The sequence below is a fragment of the Lepeophtheirus salmonis genome, chromosome 13 (genome assembly GCF_016086655.4).
Source record: "Lepeophtheirus salmonis chromosome 13, UVic_Lsal_1.4, whole genome shotgun sequence".
NCBI classification, from domain to species: Eukaryota; Metazoa; Arthropoda; class Copepoda; order Siphonostomatoida; family Caligidae; genus Lepeophtheirus; species Lepeophtheirus salmonis.
Window position 1 is genome coordinate 2,817,548 of NC_052143.2, and position 18,201 is coordinate 2,835,748.

Sequence of the window (18,201 nt, forward strand, 5' to 3'; positions counted from 1 at the left end):
AGAGTACAAACATAGACTAAAGAACGACCATGTGGAAGAGATTCTAGAAAAATAACAGATAATTTTTCCAAGAGCTCTTATATTAATCATCCCGTGGTTGCTGAGACTGAAGGTGATTTTGAGAAAATTGAATAATGTCATTCTTCTAAGACTGTATTCGAAGTGACAGTTCTTCTAACACTATTCTATTTTTTGTTTTGTTAATTTTAGGTCAGCAATCTCCAAAGTGTAGAAACAAAATAATACTTCCACTTTTTGATGCCTATATCACGAGATTAGAGAATGCAGAGCTAAGAAAAGTTTCGAAAATTTTAGGTCGACAGGCAAGGTGCAGGAGCTAACGTACAATTAACATTTTAAGCATCAGATAAATGACATATTTAAATCCTGCGTTTGTAAAAGATCCAAGTCATTTACCCCCACCATTAGAAGAAACTGAGATATATCCACAAGTTAGCAGTGATAATCCTTGTAATCCAGAGAAGAGAATTAGTGAAGAAATATCAACAGACTCAACAAAATATAGTATATCCTTAAAGTTAAAGTGGATAATAGATCTCTTCGAATTAGAGAACTGCGATACAAATAGAATGCTTTAGACAAAGTGGAATGCCCTTTGCCGACTCTTGATGAAATCAATCATAATGTACAAACTCCTCCAGATCCTTTGGGGGCTAAAGCTCCGAACTCTCTAGACATACTGATGTCCTCTTCAAAAATCTCAAGCCCGAATTCTACGAAAGGAAAGGCCAAGAGACTTAAAAAATAAAAAATCTCCATAAATACATAAGACCTTAATATATTCATAAATAAGTATATCTATATATTTAAAAAAATGGCATACATAACGTCTTATAACGTTAACTCCATAGCCAACCAGTCCCGTGCTATGAAGATATTCCAATACTTGAATACATTACATCTCCCTGATGTATTAGATCTAGTTGATACTCGCTTGGATAAAATCGCCTAATGTATTGCCAAAAACTCACAAATAATTTCTATCAAAAGCTCAATATAAAACCTCGCATCCTTCCAGATGAGTCTGGTTGTTAGACAAGGAATGGCTAAATCCAATTTTACTATACGCAGACCCAAGGGGTAATTTTGTAATTATCGACATAGATTTCATAAGAGCTCCAACTATGTAGTGTTTTTGCCATCTATGCCCCAAATCAGGACTCTGGATCCTTCGGCAGCGAAATAATAAACAGGTGATGCCAGGTGATCTCGAGATAATACTTTTGGGGGATCTTAAGATCACAAGGAATCCAAAAAAAGGATGCGTTCAATTACAGTGGCTCTAGAAATATAAAAAATGCACAAGATCTAGAAAAAGTTTTATCAAGTAATTTTCTGGACAACCTTGTCCTGAAACTAAGACCTCAACCCCCTGGTATGACATTCTTCTCACTGTCGTCTTCAATAAATCCAATAAGAGGCCGACTTGATTATATGCTGGCTTCTCCAATCATTTATAAAAATATGATAGATTTCAAAGTAATCCCTTAGGATCGATCCGAGCATCAGGCTGCTCGAGAAAAAAAAAATCATTTTGGAAACTTAATGTCTCTCTTTTCAAGTTGGAAAAAATTGAGAAAAAAGTGAATATTAGCATAAATTATTAGAGAGAAAGGCATGATATGGAGAAATACGCATCTCTTTAAGCTCTTGAAAAAATATTAAACTCATTAAGACTTATTAAGAAATTAGAATTGAAGGAGGAAGCAAAGAAAAGAAAATTCGGTCATAGTGGAAATCGAAGCGTTCAGGGTATATGAAGAAAAAAAACAAATTGAAGACAATAATGGAATACAAAACAAGGATGATATGATAAGAGCAGAAGCTGAGCTGGTTAAGAGCAACATCTCTGGTTATGGCAATTTTAAAAAAATACTCTCAAATTAGAACATTACAAACGTAAAGCTTATTCGTCGGCTCAGTATCTAACGATACAAAGATTGCCTCAAAACTGCCTACCCAACTTTTTTCGAACTTATATAAATGCAAGGACTACAACGTAGATAACAAGTGCAATTTCTGCGAAAGTTGGCGACAAAGTAAATCAAGCTATTGGTGGCAAGTTTTGTGGAAGAATAAATGATCTAATTCAGGGAGCCAGACTTAGATGGGAATAGAGGATCTAATTAAGTGCAGCGAAATTTTAGAATACTTATCTACTTATAAAAAAACAATAAGTCCCTGGGATTATCAGAACTCCCCCTCAAATTTTATTAGACATTTTCTTCTCCATAGCTCCGGTCCTTGAGCCTACGAGGAGGTTTTTGATGAAGGTGGAATTCTGGATTTTATTAGTTCAGGAACTTTGGTGGTGTTCCCTAAAATGGAAAAGATGTATTAGATATAAGTAATTATAGAGGAGTTGCGTTACTAAACTCATCATATAAAATAATGACGGGCATTCTAAATATGAGATTGGCAAAAGTGCTCCGAAGAGCGAACAGAAAAGATTCATTAAAGCGAGACTGGCAAAAGAAATTCCTCCCATTATACCGGATTCCTTCAGAGAATTCAAAAATGATATGAGAAAAAAGGATTTGCAGTATCTTGGATAGATTTTGAGAAAGTTTTTGACTTTGGTTTCTTATAGTTATATACATTGGCAATTAATCAAAGATGCATTTCCTCCCCCCCCCCGTTCGTCCATATGATTTCCACTGTCCTTTGTCGAGCTCCCTGTAAAATAGAGATAGGATGTTACTCATCCTGGTTGCATAATACAAAAGGCTGTGGCCAAGGAGATTGATTGTCCTCTTTCTTACTCTTACTAGTGGTCAATAGCCTATACAAGGAATTAATTAATAATGACCAGATTAAAGGTCTCAAATATCTAAACAAAACTTCCAAATCATTTTGGTACACAGACTACCTCACACTGATCCTTGAGGGTAATTCAGAATGCTTAACCCGGTATCTAATAACAACTTTCCAAACACTAGATAAATTTAAAGATGACTTAGGGCTAAGAGTGAATCTTGGCAAAAAGAGGTCTGATAAGGATGTATTCAGAAATAGTTTTCCAAATCTGAAGATCTTGCAATTCTCCTCTCTTTTGGGATTAAAGATTGACGTCTCAGGGGGAGATGATGCTATAGAAAGAAACGACATACAAATAATTTCAAAATTATAAAATCTGAAGAATTTTTACTCATCCCTCCAGCTGATTCTCATAAACAAAGTCAAGGCTGTCCAAAAATAAATCGTATTCGTTATGACTTCCTCTGGAGTTAAATAAGACCGTACATATCAAAATGCAGAATTGAGGCCTTCATTCACGATTGGGGGTTAGGATGTTTTAACAATGAATCCCTATGTAAATCCTTAAACTACTCTTAGTTTTCAAGGCTGTTGAAAAGTAAGGACCTTTGGGTTCTAAGGATAAAAAATAATTTCTTTATGCTGACAGGATATCAGCTGAACCAAAGAACTCATATTGGTTCATAAGATCTCATAAAAACAATAAAGACATCAAACTCCTTCTGGGCCGAAATGATGCACACTTGGCATTCCGTTTTCCCGTCGGTCCTTCCTTAATATGTCCACACGAGCCCCTAAATTATAATATAAGGATACATAGTAATGCAGAACTATAAATATCAGATTAACTCACTTCCTTCGGACAATTAAAAGGTAGGAAGCCCTCCTTTACTTCCCACAACTTCTTCCTGAGAGGTCGTGCAATTAAGCAACAACGTGACACACATCAGGACTACCTGAAATTGGGCCCCTACACGCCGGGCATTATTAATCTGTCGACATTGAGCATCAGCAGAGTCAGGAGAGCTTTTTCTGGTAGAGTCCTGGAGAATAACCGAAGATATTTATTAAAAAGACGTATGGGGCGTTTAGGTATTTCCCCCGACTACACTATCCCAAATAATCCAGGATGCATTCTTCAAAATCTCTTCACAAACTCAAAACAAAAGTGGTTTCGCTATAAATTTGTTACTAGTTCATATTTACAAGTAATAAGCCATCGAACCCACTGGAGAAATGCTGTACATTCTGTAAAATCAAAATAGAGGCCTCTCGCTATCTATTCTATAGTTGCCCTAGGGTGGTCCCCTTACGTAAGACAGCAGAAGGTTTAGTGTTCAGCACTTTTGGAATGATGCTTTCGGTGAGCGACTGGCTCATAATGATGAACCTGCCCTTAGAACAAAATATGACGTTTGAGTGTATCATGACAGACTTCCTACTACTATTAATTAATTTATTAACATCAACAGAGAAGCAGCTGTCCCAATTCACTTTTAATAAACACACTGGCAAATTATAATAACATGATGACCCTTTTTTGATGCACATTGTTTGTTATATCTACTTAACAAGTTTATTATATTTATTTTACTCTCACGCGCTAAGCTTCTTGTTGTTTCTTACTTATGTTTTTTTGTTAATTTTTAATATAACTATAATTGTTCTGATTCTTATTTTTATAATTATTAATTTATTATAATTGTTTTATATCAAGTTAAAGATGTACCTAAATAAATGGTAGGAAAAAAAATAAAATAAAAAATTTAGACCCGGCGTTTGTAGTTGTGGAGTCAGAGGAAAGCGATTTAATTCAGTCTTTTATATTCAAATCTATTATAACTGATACAATGTCCAAATCAATTGAGATTGCATCCCCCATATCAATGTTGGCAAAATGAAATAATCTTCTCTACACCTAATACTAAAATTGCTAAATATTCTATCTTTGGTCGGCTAAGCGTATCAGGCATCAGTTTACCATTCCAATGTAATGTTAAAGGAGCATTTGGAGGAAAAATTCTCTCAATTGAGCTTCGAGATGAGTACGGTTAGTTATTCGTTTCCTTCTAATGGAACTTTGGCCAATGGCAAGATCCTCGATATTATGACGAAGATGAGCTGCAAAAGGAAGTTAAATATGCCCTGCTTTTGGTCACTGATCGGAATTCTGTCTAAAGCTGAAACTACGCTTTGACAAATGCCAACCTCTGGATGAGTCGCACTTCTTTTAACTCCTTGATAAGAAAAAAGAAAGGATTTTTCATTTTCTTCCGACGAAGAAGAATGCACCTGAGGAAAAGGCTACTGATGTTGACTGACGTTGTTTTTCCAGCCATCAATCGCTGCACTGGTGGTGTTGTTCCAACATTTTACTTTTGTTAGTTTACAGAGCAGCCCTTTTTCTCACTTCTCCAACCAATTTACCATTCACCATTTTACCCGGTTGTCATGGTTTGTATTCCAAAATAAGAAAATATTTGTCTTTTTGAATTTTTATAAGGTATAATGCATATGTCAAATATGTTTTCTAAACTTATGACAAACATATTCCGATTTTCAATCGCCTTCCCACTAATTCGATTTTTTATTTTTTGCAAATTGTAGTATTCTTGATGGAGCTTAGTGAGTTACTCAAATATTTTTTATTGATCCCAGATGTCAGAAATTGTGGTTGCAGTCGTTTTTAAGCATTGTTTAATGTTGGGTTCTGATTGGTTCAAATAAAAAATAACTTCCGGGGGTTCACAGCAGCTTGAAAATTTAGTTCCAGGGAATCTGGGAACTGGTTTGCCGAACAAACAAATTTAATCCATTGACTTCATTTTTTTCAATGCCATCTTTTCTGTCCTAACTGTAAAGACATAAAAGAGCCATTTTTAATAAATAATGTTAATTTAATTAAATAACCCATAGTTCTAATAATTCTGACTAGAGTTAATGTTGTAAGATCAAATGAAGTGGGATGAATGATTAAATGCGTATAGCAACTTTCCTATGTTCACACCTTACGCTTACAAATGATATATGTTAATGTTGTAACCTGTTCAAACATGATGAAGATGACGACCTACTTATTTGACCTTGAGGCAAAAATAATTCTGGAAGTCTCTCTGAATTTTTGGGAATTGTGCAACCCCAAAATATGAATGTATTGACATGATTTTTACGCTTGAACCAAATTACAAGTGAGCAACCAAGAATCATAACTTTTGGCTTTATGATGCATCGTGATACGAAAATATTACGAAATATCGTGAAGTATTTTATTTTTTATAATTCTTCATTTCTTTTTTATAAAATAAAATATTTAAATTATTTCTTATAAAAAGGGATTCTTATGGATCAAAATCTTTTTTCAAATCTATTGATTTTAAATATATGACCAATAAAAATATATCCTTACGGTACCAAGGGTAAAAAATATTGAAAGGATCGGAATGTACTGAGCCTTAATACCGACATATATGTATATATGTCATATTATGGATCTATATATTTATTATATATTGAAAAAAGTTGATCCCCACGAATGTTGAAATGTCTGAGGTGTACATACATGGACTCTATACAACTTGTAAAACGGTTAATTGTAATGAAGATTATCGCCTTTTTAGAATAAATATTATGTGAGAAAATAATTAGATCTTAAAAGTTTCCATTACAAGAAATTTTCGATCGTTTGATGTACCCACATTTGAATTAGATTAAAAATAAGTTCTGGTTATGAAAAATAAGAAAATAATTAATTTGTATAAAAGACGATTAAAGAAAATTTACTCTTATTGCATATTTATATAGTATTTTCTAATTATTATCCATAAAGATCAATGCAATTCTGCATACGTTTAAACCATTTGTCTACTCATTTTTTTCTCTATTCTGAGTCGGGTATTTCCAAAATTTCTTTGTTTTGTCTAGCCAAAAAGATCTTCTTTCTTAGCCAAAGTGTGAGTAATTGCAATGTCATAACGAAAAATTAATCACCTCTTTTTCTGTTTTATTCAGATTTCTTGGAAGACTTCCAGGAGACAAATAGTCGTTTACAATCCAGAATTAAGTAATTAAGTAACGTTGCTCTAATTCCATTGAAGTTACGTTATCTTTTAAACCGAGTAAACTAGCTTCGACAGATCCAACGGGAACAAATATTCTTAAAAGCCAATTTTTCGTTCAATACCCTGAAGATGATGGTCATACTAATTCCTAAAAATCCATCAATCTCCCGGTAAGTCACATGGCGGTAAAATTTATTGGATCATGCTCAGCAACCGTTTTTGGACGGCATTCACGAAATTCGTCGTGGAGAAAACTCGTGCCTCGCTTGTATTCATTATCCCAGTTTTTTAATGTATTTGACGGAGTATGATTGCTTTATAAGAAATAAGGTTCACTGATGTACAATTGTCTTTATAACTTTATAACAGTTATGAAAAATGATAACAAGAAAGTGTTTATAAGTAAAATAAGTATTGGAGAAGCTGAATTGCTGGTAGTGTGTGAGTGGCCATTCTTTGATTACGTTCAAGTGACCTTTTCTTGACTTTGGCATAAGTTAGAGAACTTACATTTGTTTTATTTGTTGCTAATTTATTATGCAATAATATAACAAAATATAAATTAATTTCAATTACTCGACCTTAATTAATTAGTGAATTAATAAGTATCCGAATTTCAATTTACCAACAGGTATCATAGTTTCTTGCAACTGACCTTTTGAAATGTCATGAAAGTTAAGCTGCTTTTCTCTCAAACATTTATCAAATTTTCTGGGTGACCTCGTAATTTTTTTTTTTTTAAGTATACCAAATTGTCATATTAATACCAATTATAATTACTGTATTCAAAAATATAATTATACTTTAATTGTCAATATGTGCGTCATATTTCAACTATTATCAAATTTACTGAATTATCTTAAGTCAAACGAGAACAATTTAGGTTTACTTTTTATTAAAATAAGCCATTCTATAATATACCATTACTCCTTTAATATTTATAGTTAGTTCTATTATCATAAACTCGATTAAAATTTGTTTTGAACATTTTGAAAGATTACTTTTGAGAATTTGTTAATTGTTATCAAAAAAAATCAAAAAATAAAATATAATTTTTTCATTGGGAATTAAGGTTGCCAAGAGGCATACATGGGGTCAGTGTCAAACTAATTATAAATAAACAGATATACAATAATATTTTCAGGACATAAGAAAACTTATTTTTGATGAAGATATATATAATAATGAATATAAAGTGAAAGATCCTATTTCCATGGAGATAACTAATTTTGCATAAAATAATTGATAAACTTGCAATAATCTTTTGGTATTTATGTAGTTAATATATAATTCTCTTTTAATATTGAGGTTTTGTTTAAAAAAATATAATTTATAATCTGTTTGCTCGCTCAATATATACATGTAGAATATATTTATTAAAGTATACTTAATATAATATGAATAACTCCAGTAAAGCAGAAGAAGATTGACGATGACATTACTCGCTGATATAAAATTTTTAAGGATCTGGATGTATTTTGCAGCCAAATTGGACGGTCCTAATAATTTTAAACAAAAACAGTTGGTGTTAACATTTTGGATCCTATACATCCTCAGAAAATATAAGAATAAATAGTAAATATACCCAATACGTCATCTTTAAGTAACCATTGAAAATTGTTTTTCAAGGTTTATTGAAAACTAATTCATGATGACAGTAATAACATAATTAAATTGACATACAGTGATTAATAACTAAAATTTACATATTTTTCAATATGGCCTCCCTCAGCCTCAAAGACAGCATACATCATCTTCCTTACGGTTGCACAAACGTTAAAGATGTAGTCTTCTGATAATTCAGCCTTGATGTAGGACTTCAAAGAAATCACAGAACAGTGAAGGTCGTTTCGGGCAGTTCACGTAGTCACATGTTCTTAGACACATTTAAATAAAGTTGTCTCTATAGAACCGTTTTTCCTTTGTGGCGCTTGCTTGAGATGTTTCAACCTCCTCTTGATTTTGCTCCCAAGTAATCTTGAATGATCCTTCGAAGGTAATCTTGCTCACATTAATTTTATTGGTCATACTGCGAATTGTCATTTCTGGATTTCTTGCAAGGCGGTTTTTGACACATATAATCAGGGCCATTGTCTTACTGTTAGTTTCTGACATCGATCTGACATTCTGGCGACATTTCCTTAATTTTCATATCACTAATCAATAACATATACAGCTGTCAACCTCATCCAGAGGTCCTCTGTTCCGTAAGCATTTTGATAATAAGATTTCTTTTGGCATTCATTTTGTCGTCTTTTAAGATACAGCCAATATTTACCAATAAAAATAATTGAAAATGGTTATTAGTATGTGACCTTAATTTTTGGGAAAACTCCTTCAAAGATCTTTGAACATTTTTTATATATAAACTTAAATATGACGCAATACAATATGACTGGTTTGTTAATTAACAATTGAGATTTTTTTTGCCCTCCATAACTTTTGACTTATAAAAAATAATTAATACTGCACTAACTTAAAATAGTAAGGTATAAATCAACAAATGCTCTTTTTGAACTTGTAGATAAACATTGACTTATTATTACTGATTTCCTTTTTTCATTAAAAAAAAACACTTTATTTATTGAGAAAATGATTTAATCAAGATGTATTTGCATTTATTAACCATATATGTTCATATAATCGAGTTATTTTTTTATGCACGTATGAGATATGTACATAAATATTGATCTTCTACAATCATATGGAATGTACCAGTTTAGCTTTGCATCTCATCAGATCTTATTCATTAACTTTGAGTATTTAATAGATGTTTATTCGTATTAAATGTATTTACTCTTCATCAGACGGAAAAGCTTAAATACATTCATTCATAAATGTATTTATTTCTATAGATGTGTATTTGGCTGCTATTTTTTCTTAAATATCCTGTCAAATGACACTAACTATGGTTTGTGAATAGTGAGTTTTAATTGGTGACTAACAGCAAATAGTGGGTTACATATAGGGTGGATTTTATCTAGTGGCACACTTGATTTAAGTTGTAATAAATTGGAAATTTATTCGATGCTTGTCATCAAACTCGGCGAAAGGTAGGTTTTGTAACTTAGGATTCCTTATGTAAAGTTTCGTCAGAATTAAAAACAAAATAAACGAAAACGAGTAAAATCGAGCAACAAAGGAGGGAAATAGGGATGCTTCTCTGACGTAGCATGTCCACCATGGCCATATGTAAGGAGGTCGAGTGAAAACCTACCAATATTTGTCGTCCCAGGGACTTATTCGCCGCTACCGTGTTAGGTGACAACTTTACTTTCACTCAAGATGGAGCTCGTTTTCAAGACCCAGACCTTTTTTGAAGACAACATTTCGGACATATTGGACCTCAACATGTCCCTCCTCTCCAGGCACAAATCCCTTGGACTACTCTACCTAGATGCATCTTGAGGAGAGGGTGTTTGCTACTCCTCATAGGAGTGTCTAGTCTATAGAGACTTCCATCAAGAAAGAGTGGACCAACTTGGAGTCTGACTACATAGTCCAGCCCTTGCAAGGGATTTAGGCCTCATATTAAGGCAGTTATTAGAACTGAGGGCTCACATAAAGAATAAAAATTGTGCAAAGTACTAATATCAGATGCTTTTGTAAATACGAAATTTATTTTTTGTATTTATATTTTGCAGTCAAAATTATCGTTAAATAAATGTCCTCACTTAACCTTTTGTTTAAATTTTACTCATGAAAAATAGAAAATAATAAAAGGTGTTGTTACACTAGATAAGATCAACTCCGGACACATTTGTGTTGTTGTCCATTGCCATGCATTGTTACATTATCTCTCATAAGTTGAGAGAAAAAAGGCTTTTGACCCTTGATAAACGATAAGAATCCCAATTTCCCCTTATGGGGACAGATGGTCATATCCGAAATACCAAGTTTTCATTCTATGCATCTCATCGATCTCACTATACCAAAATGGACGATTTTGGTAATATTTTTGTCTAAATTATCAGACATACTTATGCTAGATGATCAAATCTTCGTTATCCTTTTTGTGTAATCGTTTCTGTTATGGGTAAATAAGAGTCTTAAAGATATCACCGTTCAACAAATTTCACATGTAGAAGTTTGCAGGCCTAAAAAGCCAATTACACTTCGTTGTTTGACATTTTGTTTCGATATTTCGGTTTGAAATGACGGCAAAATCGAGTAGACAGGCCTTTATATTTGTCAACTGTGTATGACGTCATAAAAATTCACATTGACACACACAATTAGGCGTACTATTGATTAAAATGAGATAATGATAATAAAGTTACACCTAATTAATTATTTTGTCACTTGTCATTCATTGTTAGATCCTACATTTAATTGAATAGGGCAAAATATCAATATTTTCATCATCTATGACAATGGAGGTAAGTGTGTTTTGTCTGAACAAGAACATATGACGATGCATATACATGTAAATTGAAAAAGAAGATCTTAAGTTAGATAAGAAATTAAAATATCTTAAAAGATAGTAGTTAATGTACGTAGCTTACTAACTAAATAACATAGCTTGTTTATGTCGTATGTAAATTTTTTGTGTGGTGATAAAGATCTGTGAAGAAAGTGTTTTGTTCACATAAGTACAATTTAACATACAAAACTAATTAGAGTTAACAAAAACAAGAAAATCTATCATAGTTTTGATACAAATACATTCTTATAAAATAATTGAAACATTTTACAATTCTTGCTTGAATATATTGGTAAAAGTTACTATTTGAAATTAATTTTAATTCGTTTTAGTATACATAGAATAATATTTTTAAGTAAAAGATCTCATGAACTAAAATATAAATAATTTAAAAATGGTGTGCGGAAAATGATTATGGAACAAAAGTTGTGGACAAAAACGTTAGGGTAATATCGTTGCATGGTTATATTGTTGTGTGCACTGTTATTATGAGAAAAAAACAACGTTGTGGATAACATCATCGTGAAGGAATAGCATAGTAAGCAATATGCTTGTGAGTAATTTTACTGCAACAAAATGTTATCGTGTGTAATTTTATTGCAATTTATACTATATTCGGAAGAAAAAGTATTGAATAATGAAGACACATGCCATTTTAAAACCTTTCTAATATGCTATAATTCACCTTGGCTCCAAGTTTTGTAGGTGAACTCCTTGGCCCCGAGGCAAGTTAAATTTATCGGCAACTACTTTCCTGAGTATTAAGGAAGCCTTTTAAGGTATCCCAACATCCCGGCTGTCAGGTTCTACAGGTGAAATACTGGGCCCCAAGGTAGTCTAAACTCCTTCGCTACAACGTATCTAAGCACCAAAGAGCACTTCTTATATGATATAATATGCCCTGGCAAACAGGTGGTGTAAGTGAGATGCTGGGCCCCAAGACAAGTTAAATTTATCTACTCCTTCTAGAATACTGATATACGGAATAATAATTATTTTTCTATACTTGAGTATAATTAAAAAAATACATTTTAATTGAATTTATAAAACCTTTCCTTTAACATAAAAAAATTACATTTAAATTAGATAGTTTTGTCATTCTTTGCAACTTTTGGACTATTCTTGATTAATTAATGGGGATTTCCCCAGATTAACATGATTTAATTTGAATTCAAAGAAATGATCAACACTGATTTTGAAAAAAATATAAAATCGTCAACCCAACTAAAAAATACAAAAATGTGGTGGTGTTTCATGATAAGTATTTTATTTTACACAATTTGTACACTATAGTCGACAAGGCCTGCTTGGTAATTCAACATTTAATTAAGACAATTACCTTCAACAATTATCATTTTCCAATTGAGGAGACTTTTTGATTATAAATGTTCCGTCTTTATACGTAGTTAAACATATGTCACAATATAGTGATTTTTGGAAGCACGTCATTTCCCTAGGTCTTGTATTAAACATTTTCTTAACTCTTGTGCTTCATAAGTTTGTTTTTCTGACATTTTCTCTTCCACAAGATACACGCTTTATTAATAACAGAACCTCTTTCTTTCAAATAGGAGAGATCAGAAGTTTAAAGATCATAATATGTTGAGCTCTTAAAAAAAATTGTCCATTGTACAGTTCTTAAAATTCAGTTTGTGTACACGATTAATAGATGTGAAGGATCACGTTGAAAGATGAAAATATGATATATAACTGATCCGTGGTGTGAATATGGAGTGGTTATAATCACCTACTTTATAATTTAATTCAAGCTATATTGGACTTTGTTCTCTTAATTCTTATTGTAATCTTAGTTTTAAGTTCATACACCATTCATATTATTAAATGTTCTGCAATGAGTATCAGACCATTTGATCATCAAAAGAAAGTTAATTTAAAAATTCCAATAGAGACATAAAAAGATTCTATTGATTAGTTTAAGAAAAAGCAATATCTTTTCCACATAACTTTTCAAATGAGTCACAGTTTCTTGAAATCCATTATATGCAGGCTTAGATATTGAGGGGAAAAAGAGAACCGTCAAGATTTTTTTTCATGTCACAGTTCTTCTTCTTTTTTTTTTTTTTTCTATAGCAACATGGTTTACCTTAGACCAAACCTACAATCACATGATTTATCTTTTTTTTTTTTCGTTGGACACAAATATTTTTTTATCCACTAGTGACGTCAAGGATATCATTATTAACATTTTTTTTGTGTGTGTATGAGTAACAGCAATGCAGACGACAAATCATTTCCTCTCTTCATTTTTTTGATTGTGTTCAAAGTACGACATTTCTATTTAAATATATGTACAATGTACATCAGTTACTCTCACAAAATGTTGAAATGTAAACTTAAGGACACAGAAGTTGATACACGGCATTGAGTATTACATCTAATGTGATAATATCCACATTTTGATCTTCATCTAATTTTTGAATTAAAATTTCAACCTGATCTTGATTTCCAAGAACTTGATATATCCCCTTAACGTCAAGTCCCTCTTTTTTAATGTAATTCATAAATTTGTTAAGAAAGAAAGGAACAGGCTCATCATGAGCAGGTCCTTTGTAGTCATTAAGAGTTGGTTGTATTTGCAAGGATTTGACCTTCAATTTATATTTTCCTTTCTTTTTCCATTGTTTGACCTTTGAGTGATTCATTTACTTTTTTATTCTTAAAGTAGACCCTTCTAATCCTTCAATTTTCATCATTCATCCTCTTAAACTAAACTTAAAACGACTAGGAAACGCATCTCCTCAGGAAGAAGTCAAATTATATCTTTATAGTTTACTCTATCTGGTTCAGTTGAGGGAGATTCGGTAGGATCCTTGGCCATAGCGTGATGCATTTTTGTGGTCATTGGAGGACCCTTATCAGTAGCAAGAGGTATAGTGACCCTTTTTTTCTTTGAATGTTGTCGTTAATGAAGAGGCCAATTGTTATTACAATGTCTGAAAAGAGACTTCATCATCACCGGAACTCTCAGAGTCACGTCCACTTTCATCTATTTACATTGCAATTTATTCATTCTGATGTCTATGATGAAGCTTATTCTTTTTTCCAAAAGAAAATAGATCGAAAGAGTCGAGGGGTACCTGTTGAGTGTATTCGTTTGTCTGTGGAGAGGAATATTGATTATTTACTCTTTAAGTAACTACACAACTTCCAGGAATTCTTTCCCGATGAATTATTTGAAAAGATTAAATTACGTCAGTTTTGATATCTCAAAAATAAGTTTTTTATGTAACTAACTAATTGGGACACTTATTGATCTCTTGATCGGCGATTTTTTAAAATTAAATTAATCAAATAAACGGAGATAAACTAAAAAATGAGCGTTCGTACATATTTCTTAAATAAATTTATAGATGAATAAATAAATGGAGGAAGCTCAAACGGCTTATGTTTAATGTAATAGAAATTAAAAATATTTTTGATTTGTTCAATCAAGCTTAATCTGAAAAAAAATTAATAATTATTTTAACTACATCGCTAGATTCAAATCCATTTTTTACTATTTTTCCTTTCTTCTGACGATATATAAACTAAAAACATTGAAGAAATAATTTTCTAGATAATAACGAGCAAAAAAATATTGTTAATACGTCCAAAACATTAAGACAAATTTAAATTTTACAAGATAGATTAATACATGAGAGTTTAAAGTAACATAAATTTATTAATAAAATACTGTAAAAATTTATTTAAATAATCAGCTTTGGTTAATTGGTTCATGGATCTATAAAATGATTTACTTCAAAAAGTTATTTAAGTTGTAAAATATTATTTTTAAAATATTAAACAAAAAAACATATATTTCTATTTAAAAACCAAAACAAATAATTCATTATGGAACAACTTATGACAATAGACAACATACTTGTTAGATATTCTTATCTTAAAATCAATGTGCGTAAAAGTTTAAAATAAGTTGTTCCAAGAGAATTGGTCCTTTAAGTTTTGAAATCCAGACTTTTTGTTAAGACTCTTCCGAATTAGATACAAAAGTCGTCCTATGGAACAAACTCATTTCAATGACATCATCACTATCAACCAGTATCCATTTACTCAAAGATTAAGACTTTAATAGACTTGTAATAGAATATGTCTTCATTCTTTAAGCAAGTTTAATTTTGTATTATCATAGACCAACATCTTATTTTAGAAACTTACTTTAGTTCTAAAAAAACCTGGTGTAGAAGACTCGTAACTGACTTGCAGCTAGTACACACATTGTATTTTTTTAGTTGTATAAGCCTTTTTTATTAAACCCTCATAAATATGGTGTTTTCTTCAACCATTATTACAAAACAAATAAAGAAATGTGTTAATGAAAAATTGATATAAACATTTTTTTGAAGTGTTATTGGAGTAATAAATTTATTTGTTGGAAATTTATAACAAACGTGTAGAAAAAAGTGTAGTTTTAGAGCAATAACTCAAAAATTGACTTTTATAAACGTAGGTATTTGAAGACTTTTTAACTTTTATATCTGGTACATAAGGACTCACAATTTATAGGTGGGCTTGGCTGATTTTTTTCATGTGAACACCATAGAACATTCCATATAGAACATGGGCTTCTTTTTTAACCCCAAAGGATTAGGATAACTTTTTTAATGTATGTTTAATAAATTTTATTTTATCTTTATTGGTAAACTTCGTATTTTTTGTAAAAATATTTTATAGAAAAATTATATTACCCAGGTCTTTTCTGAACTTTGAAGAGTCTAACTTGAAGTATCTAAGGTCTTGAGGAGTAATGACTAAATCATTCATCCTACATCTATGTAACTTTTTTTGGACAGGACTTCACTTAGAGTACGACAAATGGTATAGAGATGAAATTATAATTTTTCCGTCATAGACAACCCGGGTAACTAATTTTTCCTCATCAAGTACCAGGATTTATATATCAATAAGATATTTATGGAAACTTTATGGAATAAAATAAATTATCATAACATCTTAATATACAGATGTCAAAAAAACGCTGCAACCAGAAGAAATCAAGTTAATTATTATTTTTTTTCAATGATTCGTGCCATTACAGAGATAACTAGAGGTTACCTTAGTCAAGTTAATGTTCTGTAGTCCACTAATAGCCTCATGCAATATAAGTCCGTGCCCTATCCAAAAGCAAAAGTGTTTTTCTATTCCCCCTTTGTAAGGTGCCAGAAGGTTTAGTGTTCAGCTTTTGGAGTGATGATTTACGAGATGGACTTCGTCATCATGACGGACCCAACAGTGAATGAACATATGAAATTGGAGTGAGTAATAAAAAATTTCCTACTATCAATATATGAAAATTAACCAAGAAGTTGCAGTTACAAACCTTCATGGCTCACTTTTTCAAATAAACAAAGATGTGGTACATTTTGCTTTCAGCTGTTTTATTTATTTTCATTAGTAAGTTCTTGCATTATTTGAAACAGCTGACGCTGCATAATACCAATTCAAAAAAGGTATTAGATAGGGTTTGATTTTTTATATTTTTATTATCAATCGAGAGCCTAGGCTTAGAATTTGTGTCATTCCATACACAGTCATTATTAAAATTATTAATTCAATGTTATTTTATATCATACTTTTTAAAAAGGCATACTTCTTGCTATGTACAATGTACCAAAATATATTTATATACATTTTCACAACTAAAAAAAATGAAAAACCAAGATGTAATTGGAAAAAACATTTAAGTGGATACTAGGATTGATGAATGTTAATGAGTACTTTCAACTTACCATCATCAATTTCCATAGAACTTCTATTTCTCTCTTACTTATCTTAATGTGAAAGTTTAAAATATTTTTTTTTTTATTTGAGCTTTCTCTTAAAAAAACAAGGCATAATGTTGTAAAGCTCTTGAGTCAAAAATATGTAGAAATTTTCACTCATTGTGAGTATTTTATTGAATGTTTAAAATATAAAAATTGATATATATTAGAGTGGATTCCTAATTTTATTCTTTTTTTTTTAAAAGAATTTGCAACTTATATTTCTTCATTATATCATACTTTAGTATAAACATTGTTTGTATTTTATATAACGAATAACTTTGGAATTTTGAAGCTACGATTGGTAGAGATGAGATGCTTGCTTACTACAATGGAAAGGGAGAAAATAAGGTTATGCCATAATTACCAAAACTCAGAAGATGATTTACGCAGAAAGATCAAAAGGAAAATCAGATATCAATGCCATCATCCCAGCCATCAAATTATTTATTAAAGTTTTAAAAAAATAAGTTAATTTGTGTCTTGTTTTGATTTTATCTTCGGTTGTTGTTATTTTGTTTTTGGTTTTGTGTATGTATAAGTATTCCTTTTTTATTTCCGATAACTGCGTCCATTTTAGTCTAAATATTGTTGAGCCCAGTTTTTTCTCTAATTGTATTACCATTTCAATTTTCTTATAATTTTTGATCACTATTAAGACTAATAGAATAAAGCAATACCTGTTGGCTGAGAAAAAAAAAACTTTGCTTATATATATATAAAGACAAATATTTGAGAGAAGTGTGTAATTATTGTTAAGAATTCAAAAACTATTTAGGTGTAAAATATATGTAATTATTTTTTTATAAAAACAAATCTTTTTGAATTCAATACTACAAAATATAATTTTAGATCACAAGACCAAATAATTACTATATTATATGAAACAACATAGTACTGTTTAGTTATTAGCAAGTAAATTTTTCATTTATAAATATGATTAACATATAATTAGAGTTGAAAGAAATATTACTTACAATGAGTGATATACTTTTAAAGTAGCAACCTGAACAGTGTTTTTTTCATTTTTTTAAACTTTTATAATTATTTTTTAATTCTTGAGGAGGAAACATCGCAGTATAAAATACTGGTGTTCAATTACGACAGAGAGTAAGCACAGACTCCCAGTATTGTAGTGACTATCTTTTGGAAAGTTATCGAG